This window comes from Clarias gariepinus, chromosome 8 (genome assembly GCF_024256425.1).
Source record: "Clarias gariepinus isolate MV-2021 ecotype Netherlands chromosome 8, CGAR_prim_01v2, whole genome shotgun sequence".
In the NCBI taxonomy this organism is placed as follows: Eukaryota; Metazoa; Chordata; class Actinopteri; order Siluriformes; family Clariidae; genus Clarias; species Clarias gariepinus.
In genome coordinates this window covers 33410388-33433930 of record NC_071107.1, presented here as the reverse complement: position 1 = coordinate 33433930, position 23543 = coordinate 33410388, and the positions used below count along the sequence as shown (strand labels likewise).

Genomic DNA, 23543 nt, shown 5'->3' with positions numbered 1-23543 from the left:
TCAGGTAGACAGGGAGGGTTAGGGAGCTCTTTAAGAGCATGCGCATTAAGAATTTCGAGAGAGAGAGTCAAGGGGTGTGCTGTACTCTGAAATTCTTGTACTAAAATGCAGTATAAGTATTAGTGCATGCCTGATAGGGTCAGTGATGACTTATGTTACCTTAACACAGTGGTTCTCAAACATTTTTTTGTCATTCCCCACTTAAGGGGTTGGGCGAATTTTCAAGCCCCACTTGTCAACAAAATGATAATGAAATCGGCCAAGTTTACTATTTATTTAAATATCAATTTCTAATCCAATAAGATCAAATAACACCAAGTTCAAAACAGGTAAAAAAAATACACGTGCAATTGTTATTACAGGCTTACTTCGTCACTTATCTAGAGCTTTATTTTAAAGAAGTCGAGTGGCTTATTAACATGACTGGGGTGTGTTGTCTCTAAGTGTCTTCCTACTTTGTTGGGTCTCATGCTGTCTGCTGCCAGCGGTTTAAGACACATAACACACACGGGTCTCTCCTCTGCCCCCACCATCCCCACCATGAATCCAAGAGCAACATACAGTAGGCTTCATCATGTTTTCCTTTCGGCTGGCTTTTTGGTTGATTAGGCTGATAGTGCTGAAACACCTGCTTTTTTGTGGGCCATGTAACAAATGATCCATTGACGTACTACATACAGTTCGCTACTGACCCAGTTTGTGATGGTGGTAAAGTTAGTTTGATATTCGCATCTCCGAATTCAATTGCTGCGTAAATAAACCTGCAAATAAGATGCCCACATATATTTCTACATTGTGTTTAAGCTACATCCACCTTAAATTATACATGTTTAAAAGCATAAACACCATTATTCTCTACGGCGCAACGAATGATATAGAGATCATCGCAAAATGCCGCACACCAACAAAAAGCGTAGAACGATATTGCTCTTCCCTTCTGTTCAGCGCCTGAAGGATCAAAAAGCAACTTTATTGCCACACTGGAAACTAGAAATGCCAGACTAGTACTGCCTGATAAAATATAAATTTTTAACAAAAATACAGAAACATCAGCATACAGACAGTACAGACATGTACAGTACATAGATAATACCGAATGTTTCCTTGTATATTGTTCCTCTGCAATTAACATGCTGATGTTAAACCGTTATTGTTGCACTGTGGTTCCACTTTTTCGCTGATGTTATTTTAATTTACTTGTATTAATGATCCATTTCTTTGCGTGTGATTGTTTAGCTTCGAATGTCCGATCTTTATTGTCAATAAAGAAAAGCATGAATTAGAATAGGTACTTTCCTATTATTTTCCACTAATTCCCTCCCGTTTATTGCGCCCCACCTGTCATGTCTGTGCGCCCCACACTTTGAGAACCACGGCCTTAACAGCTGCTTTTACTCTGCAGAATGTAAACTTCCACAAACATTCCATTCAGTAAATTAATGTCAATACTTCAGTCAAAATAAATGTATGTTCATGGTAAATATTCTCACATATATAATACAGTATATACATTAACACGTCTGGTCTAATTCCATAGAGATTAATATGTTAAAAAACGTCTATGTATCTGTAGCTGCCTGTTTCTGTGTGATATGTACATTAACATTTTCCGGCTTTGATGACTGCCAGGTATAATGAAACTTACTTACATTTTTAGATCAAACATTGAACATGGGAGAAGAGGCATCCAGTAGAGAGACAAGTCCATCACTAGTAAGTATGGAGTGCAATATAAGACTACTTTGAATCTTTTCATGGTGATTTAAAAGTAAACTCCTTCAACCTTGGATCATTTTGAGTCCATTTTTTTTTTTTTTTACTGTGTGCTGATCCTTTCCGTATTGTCTCACTTATAACCTTTAAGAGCCGGTCAGTGGTGAAAATAAGTTGTTTACACTGATGTACAAGCTTGTTCTGTTGGATTAAATTGCACAGCATTTTTGTGAATGCTAGTTGTAGCGTTCACACTGACACTGGATACTCGATTATGTTCTCTCATACAAAAAAAGGGCCAGTTAAAAAAGTTCTTAAGTTTCCCTTTAACATATCTAGTATTAAATATGATTTAGAGTATTTTGTTAATTTGTTTCTCGGGCAACAGAGAAAAATATTAACTTTTTCTTTTGAATCTAAGATCTTAATATGTTCTTTTCCTCTCTCTTAATGCACCAAGGATCCAGTTGTTTACTGCCTATTTGGAAGAGGATCTTTCTTGAATACACTGGACTGTCCATTTTGCCATTTTGGTATGTTTTCGATTTGACTTACTTGCACGAACACATTAGGATTCTGTACTAAAGGGTAAAGTTAAAGTACACATACATTATATAAGAACTATAGAGTAAAAAAAGGGACCACATTGTACTTTATTTGTAATAAAGTTTCCAATCCAACTTTAATTGTAACGTTGGGAATCTTGTTTGAAATTGTTCATTTCTTCAAAGGTTTTTAGTGAAGGATATTTTACTGCAATGTTTACGTTTGTCAGAATAAATGTTCCATTGATATAGCACACTAGTTTAAATATTTTATTTTGTTTTTCATATTAGGATTTTACTGTAATGCTATAAAAATGAACGTCTTTTTATTGTTACTTGCATCATACTTGTACTATAATGTTTCACAGTTCTACAGGCTACAAATATTATAATCTTGAGTTTATTGAACATGTGTGTTCATTAGAATTTAGGAAAAATTTGTAAAACAACAGGGTTTTTTGTGTTATTGGTTTATTTAAAGGTGTTTGTTCTTCAATTTAGGAAAAATCTGTAAAAAAAAAAAAACAGTGTTTTCCTGCTAAATGCCTAATGCTTTTGCTTTATGGAAGGTGTTTGATTGTAATAATTTTGAAAAAAAAAAAGTAAAATAAAAACATTTTGCTGCCACACATCTAGTGCTGTTTTAATGAAGGTGTTAAATCGTACAAATTTAGCAAAAATCTGTAAAATAACTGTATTTCACTGCTAAACTTCTAGTGCTGTTAGTTTAATAAAAGTGTTTAATCAGATACATTTAGGAAAAAATCTGTAAAATAACGGTGTTTCTCTGTAAAAGATTAAATAATAATTCCTGTAAATTTAATGTTTTGCACATAATATAAACTACAATTATTTGACCGTTTATTTTTACACTTTTTTTTTTCTAAATATGCCCCCTGGGGCTGATACGTTGGGAAAAATAATACAGGCTGCGTGGGATACCTAACGTACCCATGTAATGCCTATTTTTTCCACGTGCATTCTGTTTTAAAAATGCACTAATACATTGACAAAGCATGGACTTTAGGCCTATTAGGAGTTAGATCACTGATTAGTTGCAGGCTGAGACTCACAGCAGGGGTGCATTTTTATTTCTGATAAAATATCCAAGTCATGCCAGGGGAGTTTCACATCTTTTGCTTTCTTGAAATAATCTGCCAGCTTTATTTTTTTTATGATTATGCAATCAAGCCAGGAATATTTTTGGAAGCTGCATCTTTTCAGGGCAGTAAAATATTCAGCAGTGCGTTCTTCCATATCTGACAAGAATGCAATCATCATATGGAACTGTAACAAGTACCTCCTAGTGTGTGTGTGTGTGTGTGTGTGTGTGTGTTAGGGCTTGCAAGGATAAATTTCAATTTTGGCTAATCTTTGTGATGTGATAGTATAAAAAATGGCTTTGATCTTACAAGATTCCTTGCATAAATACATGTATTAGTGATCATGGGTTTGGGGTTTAATTATTTTAAACAGTAACATGGCATCAGCTGCCAGATTGTGATGCTCACATGGTTGTGTTGTGAATTAGAGAAAATCTGGTATTCACTCAATCTTTTATCAGAACTCATATCAGAAGTGTTTTTTCAAGCACCGTGCTTTTAGTCGTTTTTTAGAAACAGAAGTAGATATTGGTCAGGTGCAGTACAATGCATTTCAGCTTGTTTGAGCAGCCTGGGTTCGTGCGTAAGGGCTGTATCATGGCATGTATTACAAAAGGTGAGTAGATGTGTGTAATATGTGTAACTGTGAAACACAATATCTTTTGATCATTCAAAGCTGAAGCATTAATTAAAGTTAATAACAGGGTAACGGCAGCTCCATGTTATTCTTTGAATATTGATATAGTCAATCCTTTACAGTTTTTTTATATTCTTGATTTAGATGATGTGTTCCTTTTTTTTGTGGTGCTCAGGGCTGTAAGACTGTAATTATGTGGACCTTTAACATCTTAACAATTAGAAATCAGGGCAAAGAAATCTCCACCGGCATGCTTGTTCAAGTCATACCAGGACTTGTGCTGAAATTACTGGGGGAATGAAGGTGTACAAACGATTGACGACTACAGAGACTTCAAATCATTTAGCTGATTAGTCTCTTAGCTGCACTTAAAAATCCTGAATGGTGCAAACATTTTTAAGAAGGCTGTACGTCCGAATGATGATCCCGGGTGAAGTGTCTTGGAGCACACCAAAGTCGTTCCTATGAACATTTAGCAATTGGAACGTCTGATTTTTTAAAATTTTTGGATAACTTGTCACCAACTTGAAGAAGAGACGCATCTGTCAGTGTGAACTGTACACACAATCATTCACCAGCACCACTTGCACATCACTGGAACTCCAGTACAGACCTGACCTCGCTTCAAGCCGTGTCCACATTTTTGTGCCACTGTTCCTGGGAGGCCAGTGATGCAGAAGTGAAGCATGTAGTCCATGGGTCAAAACTTAACGGTATATATAGAGAAATAAAGGGAGTTTTTACTCCATTTGCACATTCAAGTTCAGTTTAATTTTTCAATTCCATTTTATTTATATAGCTCTTTTAACAATGGTTATTGTCTCAAAGCAGCTACACAAAATTAAAAGAAGATTATGGAAATGTTTAGGAGCAAGTAAAAATGTGTATAGATTATAATGATTAGATTGTCCTTGATAAGAAAGCTAAGGGCAACAGGGACGATGGCAAGGAAAAACTCCCTGCGATGGTAATAGGAAGAAACCTTGAGAGGAACCGGACTCAACAGGGAACCCATCCTCATTTGGGTCATAACAGATAGCAGGATTTTTTTTTTGCTGATATTATGTTAGGAAGCTAGAGATTCAACATAACAGAAGTTAACATGGAGACCAGTTGGCACCAGGATTTCACCCGGATGAATCAGATGAATCAGGTGCAGAAGGGGTCGTCGTGAGCCCGGGAGCAGCGTGTGTAGCTCCAAACCATCATGAAGCAGAATCCAGCTGCAGGTGGTCCTTCTTTGGATGCTTCAGGATCCTCGCAGGTTTTGACTCTGTCTTCTAGAACTTGCACAATCTCCAGATGCCTCAGGGTCCCAGTTTGACTTGAATACCCCTCATATTTGCTGTTATATTTGCAGCTGGCAGTCCATATTGCACATCTGGTTTGATGGTAAAATTGATAAATCGTTGTGCCAGTATTAACCTCTTAAATGCCTGTGAGCTGTCAGTGCTTTTCCTGTTTAGCAGAAAGGGTAAAGTTGGCAGATTCAGGTTTATAGTCGAGTGTTCAGTGCTTGGGTGGTGTGAAATTGCCATTCAGTGTGTGATGCAAATAAAGTCTGCCTGCAGAGGCTGTGATTTCGAGGCATGATTTAAAAGTTGTTCTGCATCATAATGATGTCTTATACAAAGCCACAGACCAAAAAATATGTGTGGTTATGTGTGTGTGTGTGTGTGTGTGTGTGTGTGTGTGTTTCTGATCTGAAACTGAAGCCCCACTCTGTCGGAGTATCTCACATCATGATTCACTCTGAAAATTATTTTTTTTAGAGGCAAGCAGAGAGAGGAGAAACGAGTGATCGTTTGAAATGAAGCCTGGATATCTGGCAGGAATTTTGAAGGGCAGCCACAAATGAAACGCTCCGTCACGAGAGGGGGCGGGTGGCGTGCCTCAGATACAGGGACACTTTCCCAAACTCGTTGAGTAGAAGTAGAGATAAGGGTAAACGAAGGGAGTTGAGAACTGATGGACAGGCAGTGGGAAAATGGTGAATAGTCATGAACAGTAATCACACTAGCCGGAGAACTCTGTACCTGACACCTCTCTCTTGTTTGGTTAATTCATCTCTTTCATCTGCTGATCTCTCTCTCTCGATCTAGCTCCCCCTCGCTGTGGCCCGTCTGCGTGAGGTCATTAAATCAGTCGGCTCACTCAGCCGGAACAGGGAGGGAATGAGAGAGAGAGAGAGAGAGAGGGTGAGAGAGAAAGAGTGTATATATACAGTATATGTGTGTGTGTGTGTATGTGTGTGTATGTTGGGTGTGTGTTTGTGAGATCTGTATGATGGTGCGTTTGCCCGGCCTGTCCTTTTATCTCTGTGAGCCATCATGAGAGTGAGAGAGAGACAGACGTCAAAGAAGACCATAAATCATTTTAGAGACGTTTTGGACATCTTTGACCTCGTGGAAGTCAGTGTCGTGTCCCTGAAGCCCTACACACACTTCATTATGTGTGATTATGCGTGATTGGGCTGCTAATTGAGCACAGCTGTGGACTGGATATCATCTTTACACTCTGTGTGTGTCCGCTCAGAAATTACACACAGATTATTAGGATTGGAAACGCAAGATTCTTAAGATAGAAAGGTGTATAACATCAAGCGCCTATAGGCATGCAGACCAGTTCTACAGACATTTGTAAAAGAATGGATCCAAAGAATGGAGTTCCAGCGTGGTGCCGTGATAGGATGCCCCCTGTGCAATGACGCCAATTGTGGAATTCTTTCGTTGCTAAATATTCCACAGTCAGCTGTTAGTGGTTTTATAACAAAGTGGAAGCGATTAGGAACGACAGCAACTGAGCCACACAGTGGTAGGCCACATGAACCCACAGAGCGTGGGCAGCAGATCCTGAGACACCCGGTACACAGGGGTAGTTTTAGACCTCCAAACTTGATGTGGCCTTCAGATTAGCTCAAGAACAGTGCCTAGAGAGCTTCATGAAATGGGTTTCCATGGAGTCTGGGTTAGGCAGTTGCCAAAAGAACAGTACTTATCTGCATGCATTGTGCCAAGTGTAAAGTTTGTTGGAGGGGGGATTTTATGGTGCGGGTTGTTTTTCAGCCGCTTAGTTTTCAGTGAACGGAACTCTTAATGCTTCAGCATACCAAGACATTTTGGACAATTTCATGCTCTAAAACTTGTGAGAACAGTTTGAGAACGTCCCCTTCCTGTTCCAACATGACTGCGCACCAGTGCACAAAGCAAGGTCCATAAAGACATGGATGAGCGCGTTTGGTGTGGAAGAACTTGACTTGTCCTGACCTCACCAGTTGACCAATTGAACACCTTTGGGATGAATTAGAGCGGAGATAGTGACTGTGAGCCAGGCCTTCTCATCCAGCATCAATGTCTAAAACCACTAACGCGCTTCTGGAAGAATGGTCAAAAATTCCCATAACCACACTCCTAAACCTTGTGGAAAGCCTTCTCAGAAGAGTTGAAGCTGTTATGGCTGTAAGTGGGCCCGGGACCCAACATCATATTAAACCCTATGAATTAATAATTGGATCTTACTCAAGTTCATATACATTTGAAGCCAGGCAAGCGAATACTTTTGCCAATGTAATGTACAGTATGTGCCATATTTTAGTACGTAGACACTGAGTTGCAAGTGAACTATTCATAGAAACTTAACAAGTTGTTAACCTATTGTGGCCAGGACGCCTCTAACTTGGTATATTAATAAACAGAGATATACCTGTACAATTTTTCATACTATTTAGGGGGAAAAAAACTAGCCTGCATGAATGTAAAAATCAAACCATTCTCATGACTTTTCTGTCTGGTCCTGTGGGTCGTCTAGTTCTTTGGCAAAACCCTAGAGCATTGGGGCACTATGCCTTCTTACCCTGACACACCCATCACTCTGGAATAGGGTTACCATGGACTTACCAGACCATAGGAACCTTTCCCATTGTGCAAAGTCCAATCTTTATGCTTTCTAGCAAACTGAAGCCTCTTTTTCTTATTAGTCTCACTGGCACATGGTTTTCTTATGAACACACAGCTGTTTGGTCCTGGTCCTGTGAGTTCTCATCACACTGTGTGCGGAAATGCTTTCACTATTTAACATGAATATGACTTCTATTCTTCTTTTTTCTTCTGATCAAATTTCTTTGCAAAGTTAAGAGATCAGCATTATCCTCACAGAGGGCAATTATACATTGGACAATCCCTAACCCAATTCCAGTATTGTCAGATTTCCCTAGTTGCTTTCTTTGCTTGAAAGCATTTTTTGGCCAGGCTGTGTATACTATTCATTTATTTGATGTTTTTTAGGATTTTTAAAAATAAAATTTTTGAGAATATTAAATCTAAATTAGGAATTAAATTTTTAAGGAGCAAATTAAAACTTGAAGTCATTTGTCAAGCAATGTATTTTTGCACACCACGCACCGCACCACGTTCCCTCTGATCCTCCAGCACTGTGCGCCTCGTCCCACCATCTCACAGGGATCGAGGAAGACATTCATCCAGGCTCTTTCCTGTAGGTGGTGAAATTAACTTCCTCTAGATGTTCGTACAGCTGAGTCTCTAACAATCTTTAAACGACGACCAAAAAAAAAAAACTTCCCCACTGTGTTTGTCTGATGGTACTTTATTTGTAATCAAGTAACCCAGTATAAGTATCTATCCAATGACCGAAACTTTCAAAAGGTTGATTTTTTTTTTTTAATGCTGTGCATCAGGTACAACAACATCAAGAGGTTTTTAAACACCTCAGGATCACGGTTGGTTAGACATACAGGCCAAAAGCCAAAAATATCCAGCTGACAGTGGTGCAGTGATCAGAAACTGACACTGTGGTGAAGGACAGAAGACCCTTTACACTACAGACTCACTGGATAAAGGATCCACAAACTGAGCTGTGTCTGGTCAGTGATGGCCCATGCGTACTGATGGATGGAGGAAGACAGTAACTTATACAGTAGTAGTACAGTTTTATATTTTAAACCAGAACACTATAGAATGATTTTCACGTTAAATCTTTAGCTTTACTGATATTGTTTGTCTCAACATGGCTAAATGTGATTTATTACTTACTTCCTCGCATTACTCGTCTGAACTGCGTACAAGTTTTGAAATTTAATGGCTTGTGTGTGTGAGAGAGAGAGAGTTAAAGTTGTGAGAAAGGTCCTTTGCGAACGCCCTCTCCTGCTCGGATAGAACTCAAAAACTGCAGGATTTACGGCGTTCAATTACGGACTGGCTCATAAATAATCACAGAGAGTCTGACCATAATACCCGTTCACTCTTGGCTTTATAGCATGACAAATCCTCGTTGTTGGTATTTATGTACCGGCTGACAGCTGTAGGGAGAGCTGTGTGTGAGTGTGTGTGTGTGTGTATTGTGTGTGTTCCAAACCCTTAACAACCACAAGAACTTTTTTCCTTTTTTTAAGGACTGCCGATGATGAAATCACACATGCTGCACTATTTCTATTTCATGGATTAATGAAAACACTTGAACGGTGATGCAGTTTCAGGAGTCAGTACTGAACAAGTTCTTACAGTTTTTTCATTCATTCATCTTTTTTTTAGGTCGAGATGGCAATGTTATACAGAGACGTTCACCCACTCATTCCATATCCAGAGGAAATTCAGAGTAGCCAGTCCAAGGAAACTGGAGAACACTGAGGAAACCCTGATAGACTGTAATCTAATCTGAATCCATGAAATTTTAATGATGCGGCAGTGCTAAGTATGTACACCCAGTGTATTTTTACTTTAGTTAACTAGAACATTTAGTTGTTTCTTGGGTCGAGTTTGTTTTAATAGAAATGGCCTGAATAGTGATGCTTTGTCATTATAAACAAGCTGGAGAACATGATTCAAGCATAATATCAGCAAACTTTACATGGGCTTAAGTGACTGTTTGGAAAAACGATATTAATTCTTGGCAAATTTGAACGTGATTGAAATGAATACCAATCACTCATTGTCTATACCGCTTTATCCTGTATACAAGCTGCCTGGAGGCTATTCCAGGAGGCACAAGGCAGGGTACACCCTGGACAGGGTGCCAATCCATAGCGGTAGACACACATAGATACTATAGGCAGTTTGGGGAACGGCAGTTAGCTTAATCTGCAGGTCTTTGGACTGTAGGAGGAAACCCACCAAGCACGGGGAGAACATGCAAACTCCATTCAGACGGGAATCAAGCCTTGCTTGGGAAGCAAACCCGGACCATAGCGGTAAAAGGCGTTGCCACTACACCACCGTGCCGCCAAAAGATCTTCTGTTTTAGCAATTTTGTTACTCATGGTATTTGTTTTTAGATTAAGAACCACAATACGGTCTCACTTCAGCTGCGTTCGTCTTAAAGTAAGAAGAACTTGAGTAAGGTTTGGGAAAATATAGTAAAAATTAAAAAAAAAAAAAAAACATAGTGGCTTTATGCTAGTACAGGAACAGTTACTACATTTCAGCATCCACTTTATTATATCTTCACATGGGACAACTCTACAGAAATGAAAATTAGATATACTTAAAAGTAGTCAATGTATAGCAGTATATTGTATAGCAGTGCAGATTTACCGTCCTCTAACAATAACTCAACATGCAGACTTTATTGTCTAAACAACTGGCAATGAAAATGAGTGCAAATTGTCAAAACTGTGTTCAAAGTGTCAGTATTTTGTGTGAACAGCATTGTTATCTAGTACAACCTTAATCTTCCTGGCGCTTCACCACTGTCCTCTTGAGGACGCCCCACAGGTGCTCAATGGGGTTCAGGTCTGGAGACACACTTGGCCACTGACAAACACATAAACATGATGAACAGGACATGTAACTTTTCATGGGTAAAGATGTACAGATGTTATCACTTAGGGAGTACTCACTTTCATTGCCAGCTATTTTAACAATAATGGCTGTATGTTGAGTTATTTTCAGTAAATCTATATTGTTATACAAGCTGCACATTGACTACTCTAAATATATCCAAGTTTCATTTTTATTGAGAGAGTATTGCGAAGATATACTAAAATGTTTGCTGAAAATAGAGCGGCGTACCCACTTTTGTGAGTGGGTGTATGTGGCAAAAAAAAACATGGATGCTTTCATTGTACATGAATTGAACCTGAGTTTATGATGTAGTTTGTTTAAAAAAAAGTGTAAGATCATTGTTTCAGCCTCAACTAAGTATTGTACAATACTAAAGATGGGAATCACCCCTTGTGGCTTGGGTTGCCTGCTCGACGCCTGATTGTCATTTCCACACTATGGGCAACTTGGGACCGCCATTTAGCCAATGTGTGACTAGTTTAGCATGCACCTCCTGTAGGATGATAGAGAAACTGCAACATTTTACTACCTCAAATTCAAACATACAAGCATTGAAAATAATTTAAAAAATGATCAAACATTATTTTTGGGTCAGAGTGGCAATACATGTATTTTAACACAAAACCAACCAAAATCGCCAACCAACACCCAAACCCCCCCTTCCCCAACACCCCACCCCCCCACTCTCGTAAGTACTGCCAGAAACTTTTTTTTTAAAACAAGGTTACAGTGGAACAAACTTAATTTGTTCTCAAGTTCTGGTCGTAACCCGATTTGGTTGTATACCGATTCAGTTTTTTCCATAGGAATACATATAAATAGAATTAATCCATTCTCCGTCACCATGAACTATATTTAACTTTTGAGGTATTTTGTTCATATCTCAAAATATAGAACAAAGAATAAAAAAAGTCTTAATAATACAAAAATAATAAATGTAAACTGTACAGGAGAGAGAAAACACTTCATTTCTCTGGAGTAAAATTACATGTACATGTATGTTCAACCGCGCTGCACAAACAAGATTGTATAAATGCTGAAATGAGCTCATGTCTTGGAATTGGACAGTATGTCAGGGACAAGAAAACATGTTAACACGTGTTGATCCTTCACCCCTCACTCGACTTTGTTGCCCCATCGAGCTTTCCACTTGATAAATAAGTGTTCTCTTTCCCTTCCTCTCCTTTTCCTCCCTCCTTCACAACCTCCTGACAGTTTATTTTGTGTAGAGACGCTAGAATAAACTCGGAAGTCTTTGCGGGATGAGCTATGAGACGGAGAAAACTCTTCTCTAACTCCCCTTTCTTCTGACGGCTCATTGATCCATGGTTTTTCGTCAGGGTGATGCGAATCACCCCTGAATTTCATTCCACCAAAAGTCAAAGCCAACACGACTACAGGCACAAAGCACGGCAGAATATTATGTTTTATAAATATGTCAGTAGAGTACAGTGAGAACGTGTGTAAGTTCCCAGCACATTCCCCTGGCGGAGCAGTGATTTAAAAGCTTCACCTCTGCTCACAAGTGAAGGTGTTCCATCAGAGCATAATATTTTATTAAAGCTTTTGAAAAAAGGAATCTTTGATATAATATAATTATAAATTCTTTTCCGATGAGGTTTACTGTAGCTCATCACGAGTTCATCATATTTATTGTTTAATGTCCTTCAAAATCAATAATGAACTGGAAATTATGTGAGGTTAAGGAGTTGATTAATTTCCATTTTGTTCATGCACCTTCCTGATGATGTTCCTCACCAACACGGATAAAAAAAGTCTAACTCCAACATTACCAAGAACTGTTTTTATTTCCTCACATAAACAAATGAAATGATTTAAAAACCCTTATACAGTTTCCCCTTAAGGAATAAAAAAATGTCTCTCTGCTGACTAAAGCTAAAGAAAAAAAAGGTAATATCACATAATGCCACGGGTAAAAGCAGGCCGGTACAGTACAGTAAGGTATTGCATACAACAGAAAGACTTTGTGTTCTGCTATAATCAAATTTCAACATCCCTCATATATATGAGGCGTATACAGTATAGGGAGCAGTGGTAGCTCAGAGGGCTGAGGCACTGAGTTACTTAATCAGAAGGTCGGCGGTTCGAGCCCCAGCTCCAACAGGTTGCCTCAAACAAGGTTCTTAACCCTATCTGCTCCAGGAGCGCTGTACCATGGCTGCCCCTGCGCCCCACGTTACGCTGAAATATGCGAAGACAGAATTTCACTGTGCATTAATGTATAAGTGACAAATAAAGGCTTAACTCATAACTATATAAAATAATTTTTATATAAAAACCATAATTATATTTATATACTGTATATGAGGGATATTTAAGTCAAACCGGAACATTAGATTGTGCAGCATAACAGAACACACACACACACACACACACACACATATACTCATTGACCTCACTATATATATAAAACATAAACTCATTTATCTTTCTTTGTTATTAAAATTTGTTAGATCTGATTAATTTATTTGTAACGAATATGCAAAAAAAAAAAAAAACTAATTCACCCATTGTATATATTTAAAAAAAAAACCTTATACATTACAAAACATATTCTGTTAAAATGTATATGATTAATGTGATTTGGCTCATTTACAAAATGGATGCGCTCATTCCTAGAAAGATTAATATTATGTAGATTGACAGAGTATGTAATGTTAATGATTTATTGTTTAAATAAATTTTGTACATATTTAAAGATAGATAGATAGATAGATAGATAGATAGATAGATAGATAGATAGATAGATAGATAGATAGATAGACTTATTGGTAATGTTAATATTTTGTTATCCTTAATCATAATGAAGAGGGCATGATATTAATGCCAGGTCTCATGCAAGGTGCAGTGACTGATGGATCATTTTGCTTGTCACCTGGCAGCAAAATGATAAACCATTGTTCACTACTCCTCTGAACTGAACAGTTTCGCTCCTTATGGTTTGGAATCTTACTTAACATGGTCTGTGCAGTCCACTTTGCAGGGAGCTAATAGCCGAAGGGTTCTTCAACTTCAGTTCTGGAGGTCCCGTGCCCAGCACACTCGGGTAATTCTTTTGCTCAAACTCAGCTGATTCCACTAATCTGCTAATTACCAGGTCTTAATATGAGACAAACAATCATCATGCTTGCATCTAATTTACATTCTCCTCCTCCTTGCAGACATACTGTACAGTACCAACCGTTAGAAGGATCTCCTTAATGTATTTGCATGCATAATTCTAAGTTGTCTACTTTATGATAATAAAAGTCAAGATCAAAGTAAGATGTATGTGGTTTTCCAAAGAAGAACCATGTTATATTGTTATAAACTAAAATAAAAATCAGTTAAGTAGATTAGAAGAACAGATTATAAAGATAAAGTAATTTATCCTTGCCATGTTCCCCCTGGACTCAAGTTGGATTTTTTTTTAAAGACGTGATCCTCTCATAATTAGACTGCCAGCAGCAGACTTCATGTCTAATTCGCTTCCTGCACACTCTCTAGGTGCCTTTCCATCGGTCTGGCTGCCTCTCTATCGGTCTGTCTGTCTGTCTGTCTGTCTGTCTTTCTTTTCCTCTCTCATTTTTTCTCTCAGAATTCATTCAGTTTTGTCAAAATAAAATTTAAAGATACCTCCAGTTCATTCCCTTAAACCTGAGGCTCGAGCGACGACGGCGTAAAAATGTTTTTGTCCTGGCCCGATAATACCCACCATGGCTGCCACACATCAACCTAGACACATGCTATATCTCTTCCCCATTATCACACAGCCAATGTAGGAAAACAAATGTACACACTTGTCTAGATTCTTACAGTCTCACAGTCTCGCTTCCACTGCTGTGTCTCCTCTCACCTTCGGGACGTTCCTGATTCATCTTGATATTTTAATATTGCTTGGAGCTTCTCACCTCCTTTTGCTGTGTATGATCCCACGTGAATATATAAAAGATTTGCACTTCCTGGGAAAAAAAAACCCCACACATACAAAGAGAATTTATGCCCAAGTCTCACCCTTAAGCATTAACTTTCAGTACACTTAGTATGTTTGACTTTGTTCAAGAGTTCTATCAGTTTAAAATAGTTAAAACTACAGCTGTTCGGACATGTAGAGGAAATTCATTCCACCACAGAATGCGCGCCTTTCTTTTATTACATGTGTTATAGCAGCTGTAATCAGGTGTCCTCACCCTCCGCACTTTTATCCTCTAAGGAAGACAAAACATGAATCTTGTCATCATACAAAGAAAATTCAATGTCTTCTTTCCTGAAAACTTTCTCACGTATAAAAGCTGATTGTTCCAATCCAAATATAATCCTTAAAGTTTGAACTACTATCAGAGCTGTAATTCGTATTGGAAGTAAATCAACACCTTCTCCAGACCTCAGCAGCGCTGTGGTATAATTAAACATAGTGTAAAAAACATGAAACACCCATAATACTTTTCTATAGTCCTGCCTCGTGCAGCAGCTCCTCCTTTCCCAATTTATACCTGAAAAATATCTCGGTTTGTTTGTGATCGGAGGCAATAAGCTATCGGTCTTTCCCCGAGGTTAAGGCAACATAAAACTCTTAGTGATTCCGGCGAGAGAGTGAGGATAAGTCCTGTCAAATACAATCCTACTGCAATCAATAACATCATGTGGGAGTTTTTAGGTGGGATCCACTTCTCATGGGATAGAGAACGAAACAGAGAAAGAGAGAGAGAGAGAGAGAGAGAGAGAGATTTGATTTCGTTCCATTGTTATTCTGAAGCACCAAGCACCAAAAGTCTGACTTTAAAAGTCCTCAAAACTTTTTTTTTTTTTTAGAGCTTCAGGCTGATGATAGTGTTTAAAAAATTAATTGATTGAGTGCTAACATCACCCCAACCAGATGGCTTTGGCAGGATATTAAGCTTTTTATGGTACGCTAAATTGAAAATGATTACAATTGGATTATGCTGATAGCTCAAAAAAAAAAGCCCATGTTGAGGATAACTGGGGTCGTTTCAAGGTATCTAATGTGTTTTTGGAGGTTGATGTTGTTTTGAGGTCATTCACAGGAAAATATTGAGAAAGTAAAAGGTTAGTGAGGGTCCGTTGGAGCTGCTGTGGTTTTGAGCTCACTTTTAGTCCTCTCGAAGCATTTTGTCTCAAGAAGAAACAGACAGGCCTGTTGAATGCCAACTTAGGACTAGGAAGGATAGAGTGAAACATAGAGGGTGAAATGGAGGACAAGTCTGGAAGCAGAGAGCAAACAGACAAAGAAAAAGAACTGTGAGGTGATATGCACTGGCTTTGATAAAGTAGGGAAAGAGGGAACCATATCCCAGTGTAATCACTACAGGCTTAACGGGCTACTTGACCTTTTGCTCCTTCTGTTCGGAAATTTGTAAATCACTGCAGATCAACCGCTGGCAAAACGATTAGCAATTAAAATCAAATTAGTCTTAGAATAAATCCAAATCAAGCATCACTAAAATTAGTAGAGGCTCAAGCCAATCAGCTATGATCTTGATGTGAAAGGCGACATCATTCCACAGAGGCTGGACCAAGCCGCCTTCACGTTGACTTCTGCAGTGACACAGAGTGTAATAAACCGTAATGAAAAATTGATCCTGGATGGACCAAGAGTGGATGTAATAACCTGAGAAAGATGCTTCCTGTAATTGTCATCGGACAGATGTACAGTGGCACAAAGTTTGGTGAGTTTTGTGTCTCAAAATACGAGGACAATTTAACAGCTTCATGATCTTCTTCTTTGTCTTTCGGCTAATCCCTTTCAGGGGTCACCACAGGGAATCATCTGCCTCCATCTAACCTTATCCTCGGCTTCCTCTTCTCTCACCCCAACTAACTTTATGTCCTCTCTCACTGATTCCATAAATCTCCTCTTTGGTCTTCCTCTAGACCTCCTACCTGGCAGTTCCAACCTCAGCCTCCTTCTGTGACCAATATGCTCACAATCTCTTTTCTGGACATGTTCAAACCACCTCGATCTGGCCTCTCTGACTTTATCTCCAAAACATCTAACATGGGTTTTCTCTCTGATGAGCTCATTCTTGAATATGAAGAACAACAGCTTCATGATACTTCTAAGGGAAAAAAAAAATCTTGTTGAAAAGTGTATCTAACATCACCTGAAAGGACTATCTCTACCACTTGGTTGAGGTGTAATATGCTGGAAAATATATGCTGTGTCTTTAAATACAAATTGCCTTGTGGCATACCACGAAACAGAAAGTTGATCTATTGCCATGAAACATTCAACGTGTTCTGGTGCAATAGCGCTGATAGGTTATCATTGTATCTGACTTTTTTGATAATTGTAACTGTTAGTTTTGTTACTTTTACCATGAAGTGACATCTCAACCATTTGGAAGAGATGTATAATAAAATGTAAAAAAATTTTCACTACTGACTGATTACAGTATGTATTAATTACTGAATGATTATGTATGTTCAGACATTATAAAGCTACAAACACTTTGTTCTTTTTGCTCTTTTCGAGTTAAAAGGAATAATCACGTTACCAAGAAACTGTAATATATAAAAACCCCTTTCCGTTTGTCAGGAAATTGTAAGGACCAGCTTTATTTTTAAATGTTACAAAGTGTTAACATTAGAGACCGAGTTCACTATGTTACACAAACATCTCCTCAGAGAACTTCAGCATACCAGTGATTACTGCAAGTTTTTAAAAATTAATGTATTATTAGGTTTATATTATATGGCATGTCCAACATGAAGTTTCCCCCCCTGAATGAGCGGTTTGAAGCTGGAACTTCTGCTATGTGAAATATTTGAAAGTTTGACAGCGCTGTGGTATTGTTAGGAATCAAATAATGAAAAAAAAACAAAACAATGCTGTTATCATGAGACACAAACACAAATGGAGCTCAGCGGCATACTCTCCAGACGGTTTAGGTGCAGACAGAAAGTCTAAAACTTCCGATGAAGTGGTTAGGGGGGGAAAAAAAACCTCAGACATCGTTCTGAAAAGTTCCCCAAGCTTGTCCTCAATCTGTGCGGTCCATTTCACACACTGAATGCTTTTGTGTCTCTTTGAAGTTTTGCCTTCTGCTCTCTCTTACCCAATTTCTTCCATGTCCATCTGAAACTACAAAACTTGTGTATCGTTTAAGTCTTAAAAATCAAGAGACTTCTGACCAACCTCGAGTGATTTAGAAAAAGTCAAAAAGTTCTGATCAAACTTGAAAACTGCAAAAAAAAAAATTTTGCATTTAAAATTTCTCTGTTTCGTTTAATTTCTTGATAATTAACGTTTTAATTCGTTGATAGTGTTTTTCAACGAACATTTTTTAAAGGCTTCATTGGATAAATATAGAATAAAGAACTAAATGACAGCTGCAGTGGTCCCTTTAGGTAAAATTTCATTATAAAGCAAATCTTGAATGCCACTGAATGTCACATGTTAATTATAAATATATTGTTAGATTTAACCCTTAGAGCTCAAAACATTTTATTTTATCTATTTATTTTTGCATTACTGTGTTTTGGTCCACATATAATGCCTAATTTATTATACAGTATACAAAAACAGTGTATTATATTCTTTTTTTTAGCACAACCTGGGCAATATGATAATATAAACTGTATTTTATAAAAATGACTGAGCAAAAGGTAAAAAATTCTGCTTGTCAAATCTGATAAGCTTTTTTTTTTGTCAATCATACACAGATTAAATCTCATTTACAGAGTATAAAATTAAGAAGACATTAATTTTTAAACAAATACAATTTACATTTGGGCATTTGTCAGACGCTCTTATCCAGAGCGACTTACATTTTTATCTCATTACACATCTGAGCAGTTGAGGGTTAAGGGCCTCGCTCAAGGGCCCAACAGTGGCAACTTAGTGGTTGTGGGGTTCGAACCTGGGATCTTCCGAACCGTAGTCCAATGCCTTACCCACTGAGCTACCCCTGGCCCCTTATTTAAGCAATAAAAACCAAAACAAAAAAATGACCAGATAAAAAAAACAACAATAATGTCTGGGCAGATATTTTATTCATGATCAGACGTTTTGAATAAGTTACTGTCAAATACACACTAGACCTTATTTATAGATTGCATTATAAAAAAATTATCCCTAAACAAATACAATAGATTTTTGTAATGTAAACAATTACAAACAACAAATATCCTCATCAAAAACAGGGGGATTTTAAATTTATGATTAGACCTTTTTAAAGGAATTGTTATCAAACACACAAATTAGACCTTGTTTACTTTATTAAACCTTGTTATAGAGAAACAAAGAAGTAAAATCTAATCCAAACATGCTTTTTTTTTTGCAGTATTTGCTCTGCCTCATGAATAAACAACAGCTTTTTTTCCTTATGCACGTAGGTCACAAGGGCAAAGAATTATCATGTGTCTTTATGGTTGTTTCTCTTATCAAATAAATAAATAAATAAATAATAATAATAATAAATATTACTACCTCTTTTACTACAACTGCTACTACTATTACTACTACTACTACTAATAATAATATTTTACAATTAGAATTATGATCTTGTCCAAACAAGCAGCCTAGCACTGGGTTTTCCACGGTATAATTATGCAATAGCTTCTCCAATCTACACACCACTTCCTGGTTCACTTAAGCAAAGAAATACCATAGGCACATATGTTAACATGGTTTATGGTCATTTTTAGTTACAATGTAACTTTGGATTGCAAGTAACCCGGTTTGTGAGCGTTCCGCAAGACAAGCAAAAAAATTTAAAAATGAATGAATGATGAATAAGTCTTGATAACCAAGTACCAAATATCATTGAGTACCATGTGGCACGCATGTGCTTCTTGTTTTGACGCCAACTGTCGCGTGATCACAACTGAGCCAATGGTTATTCTTTCTCACGCTGTGGAATTGTGGGAAATCGTCTCCCATGCTCAGTCTCTCACTCTCATAGTCAGCCGCGCGCTTGTGAGAATTAGTTTCTATTCAGTAAACTGAGTGTGTGTGTAAAAGTCGTCTTACACAGCAGCCACCCAACCCCCCCATTATATATTATTTTAATACGAATATATTTGGGTTGTAGAACTAATTGTCGGAGTTTCCATTACAGTGAAACCTCGGTTTTTGAGTGTTCCGCAAGACGAGCAAAGATTTTTAATAAATTTTGATTTTGAATTGTCTCCCCTGCTGGGTCTTAGTGCGCGTCTCTTACTGGTATAATCAACATCCGTGCATGCGTGTACTGTTTACTATAACACTGTGACCACGTGTGTGTGCGTAAAGCACATTTTATTTTGTGTTTGTCAAAATTCACTTTGATATACGAGTGTTCTGATATACAAGCACGTTCCGGGAACAAATTATGATCACAAGGTTCCACTGTATTTTTATAACTATAACATAATAATAATAATAATAATAATAATAATAATATGAGTATTTTAATAAATTCTACATTTTTTTGCGACACCATTCCATTATTACATTATTTATATGTGACATATAAAAACCCAAACACGAACTGACATGACATCCATATACAGTAGGTGGCTTTTTTAAATTAGTCATTAACCAATGTTGCGTTTCCAGCACGGTTTCATGCTGCTTGAATTCTAAGTGTTAAAATCTATGAGAGAACCGATTTGAACTAGATCTATTCATTGTGCTTCAACACGCTTATCGATCAGAAGACACAGGCGTGGGATTTTGCATGGAGTGTTCCTGTGCGTGACTGATTGATACGTGTGATAAACAGTGATCTGTGTACTCCAAACCTAAAAATGTGTGTTTAGGTTTGAAACCTGAAGGATTATTCAGAAATGATAAGCGTGCACATGTAAGATGTGATCAAACGTAACTTTTTGTGAAATTAGTATTTCAGAATAGCAGGTGAAGAGAGTGATGGCATAGACAACTTCACTAGTTGGCACACGCATTGAGCCTGGCTTCAACTTTGTCCTCATCAGTACGCCAGCGAAGCGGGTGAAAACACGTCAAACTAAAGAGGAAGTACTACAAGTGCGTCTCTTGCAGAGTGTTGAAGGGTGCTGCGTCTCTGTCATTTCTGCACTTTCCGCAGAGCGACAGCTCGTCTTTCTGATTGAGACTAACGCTAATGCTGTCTGTCACCTTGCCAGCGTCAGCTCTGCCACCTTTTCACAGCACAAACAGCCTGCTCTGGCATCTTTGCTAACTATGAAGAGGAATACACATGGAGCGTCTATTTCAGACATTATAGGAGCCATTAGAGTACATCCAGTGTGACCGGTTAGTACTCTGGGAAAGAGAACTTTCATCTTAGATAAGTTGCATAACGGATGAGGAGTTATTTCTGAAGTATTCTTACAAACCGTCGTATTTGACTAACCATCACTCATGCTGTTTACTGGTGAAACAATGTGCGGTGAATTTCTTGCGCTGCAAAATGAGATTGAGTGTGTTTGTTGGTGTGTGTATGTGTGTGTGGCAATAAGTGAAGCGCAGGGTACTCCATTCATTATTACACCCAAGAAATCCACCGGGGCAAATGAAAACAAATTCGAGTGTTTCTCTCCATCTCCAGGAACGTAGCTCAAATCCAGTTCACGCACCGTCATCCAAGCAAACCCTATATGAATTACATAGCTGACTAAGTTAAAGGGAAAACTTGATAATTGTGTGAATTAGATTCAGATTGAATTATTTGTCACATCTTTCCAACAGCACATACAGTAAAATTATTTTTATTTCTCCACATATCCCTGTTAGGACGCTGGAGTCAGAGGGGATACAGTGCCACTTGAGCTGATTGGGTTAAGGACCTCGCTCAAAGCCTCAACAGCGGTCATGAACCACCGACCTTCCGGTTAATGACTCAGAGCCTTAACCGTTTGAACCACTACTGTCCTTAGATCATGTACAAATTTGGATGAGGATAACAATATGTACCTGAGTTGTTTATACCCAGGGTGAGGTTAGAGATCTCTTAGATATCTCTGAGGTTTTTGTGAGAGTCAAGCCTAAAACAAAACTAAAATAAAAAGGACACTGAATGCAAAAAAATAATGTAAATATGTAAATGTAAAGAAAATGTTAAAATGTCAATCTTAAAACACTGAATATTTCCCGCACTTCAGTGACTACTGTTAAAAGAATGACCCTATACACTAAATATAAAACTCATCTGTCACTTTCTCGTTGTTTTTGTACGTTAAGCAATGTTAAGCTTTTATCACAATACGCACGTTGTATATAACCCTTTTCACAGTTTCTATTTAAACACTGTCTGCACTGAAGGTGTGAATATGCAGCGAATATCTAACCTTAAACTAACTTTGATACAGCCGTATTCTTTCCCTTTATCACTTTTAATTGAATGCGCTTTCGTACTGTACACATATACTGTATGTGGTGTTTATGTGTATACATATATGTATTCATTTATAGTCATCTCAACACTCCTTGTTGGAGACTATCAGCACAGGAATGCAATGCTCTGCACATGAATGCATTACAGCTCTAAGATCGAGTAAGCTCTAAATAATGAATCAGCCGGCAGACAGCGAGGATCTCGTTTCTACCTATTGCTCTTTTCTAGTGAGTCATTTGCTGCCGGTTTGGTTCACGGCGTTCAGCCATACTTCCTCACACCTGTCGCGCCGTAACCGTAGTCCACCCTGCTCGCGTTATGTCTTTCCTAGAACTCCTTTTAGCCTGAGCTTTAGTGTCTGATTAAATGGCAGAGAGCCCAGCTTGCACTGTCATTGCCACCCTGAATAGGATTATCCTATCACTCTGTTACAAAAAGACAACAAACCAAAACGCTTTGAGGTTTTCTTTCTCTCTCTTTTTTTTTTTTTTTAACCCCTAACCCATTGCTGTGAAAGTTCAGGTAACTTTAGGGACGGTTTGAGTGGTTGATTACTGATAGAAGGTTTTGTCCGAATTATTATTAAAAAAGTTGTAACTTTATGATGCTGAATTTAATTAAAACAAATGCATAGCATTGTACCCAAATAATAACCATAACAGTGTACCTAATAATCTCAAATATCAAAATACAGTAAACAAACAAACAAAAAAAAATCAATATAGATATGGATTTAAAATATATCACTTATATTTAAGAAAAACATTTAACATCTTGTCTATCTATATCTTGCACTTTATTGCACTTGTTTTGTAGAAACATTAGACTTTTAAAAGCCTTGTTGTTAATAAATAACTGAATATGCATAATGGTTCTATTATTATATTATGAACTGTTCATTAAGCCTGATTTAGTACCAAGCAATAGATGATTTACTCTGTTATCAACTAGCTTTATCCTTTATCATTGAATTCCTCCAACTCTCTGCTAACACAAAGCAAACCATATCGACTACCAGCTGCAGTGTATTAGTCAACCCCTAAGCACCCCACTCACTAACATCCTTAATGAACCTCCACAAGCACACCCCCTCCCTGATTATCCCGTTTACACGGAGCTTACAGTACTCTCAGCACTGTTACACATCATTCACTTCTATTTCAAATTTCTAAAGTTGCCTTAGTTAGCGGAATTAAACACTAGAATACAGTCTCAGTGTGTGCTAAATATATACAGGTTTTCAGTTTTCCTTCCTCAGTTTTTTTATTTCTTTTCTCATTTATTATTTTTTTTTTTAGACTTCTTCCGCAGTTTTTGTAAGCTTTCTTCTTTTGTTTTTCAGATTCGGACCTCAGCTTTTAGTTTCCTTCCAAAGTTTTTTCGGTTTCGCTTAATGACTTTTTGATTTTGTTCCCCACTTGTTGTTTTTTTTA

General features: G+C 37.7%; 1 protein-coding gene across 1 annotated transcript in view; it reads left to right on the top strand.

Annotated features, from left to right (window-relative positions):
- The window catches only part of cdh23 (cadherin-related 23), a 253324-nt gene that overhangs the window by 3128 nt on the left and 226653 nt on the right, over positions 1–23543 (top strand). The gene's annotated exons all lie outside the window — the stretch shown is intronic.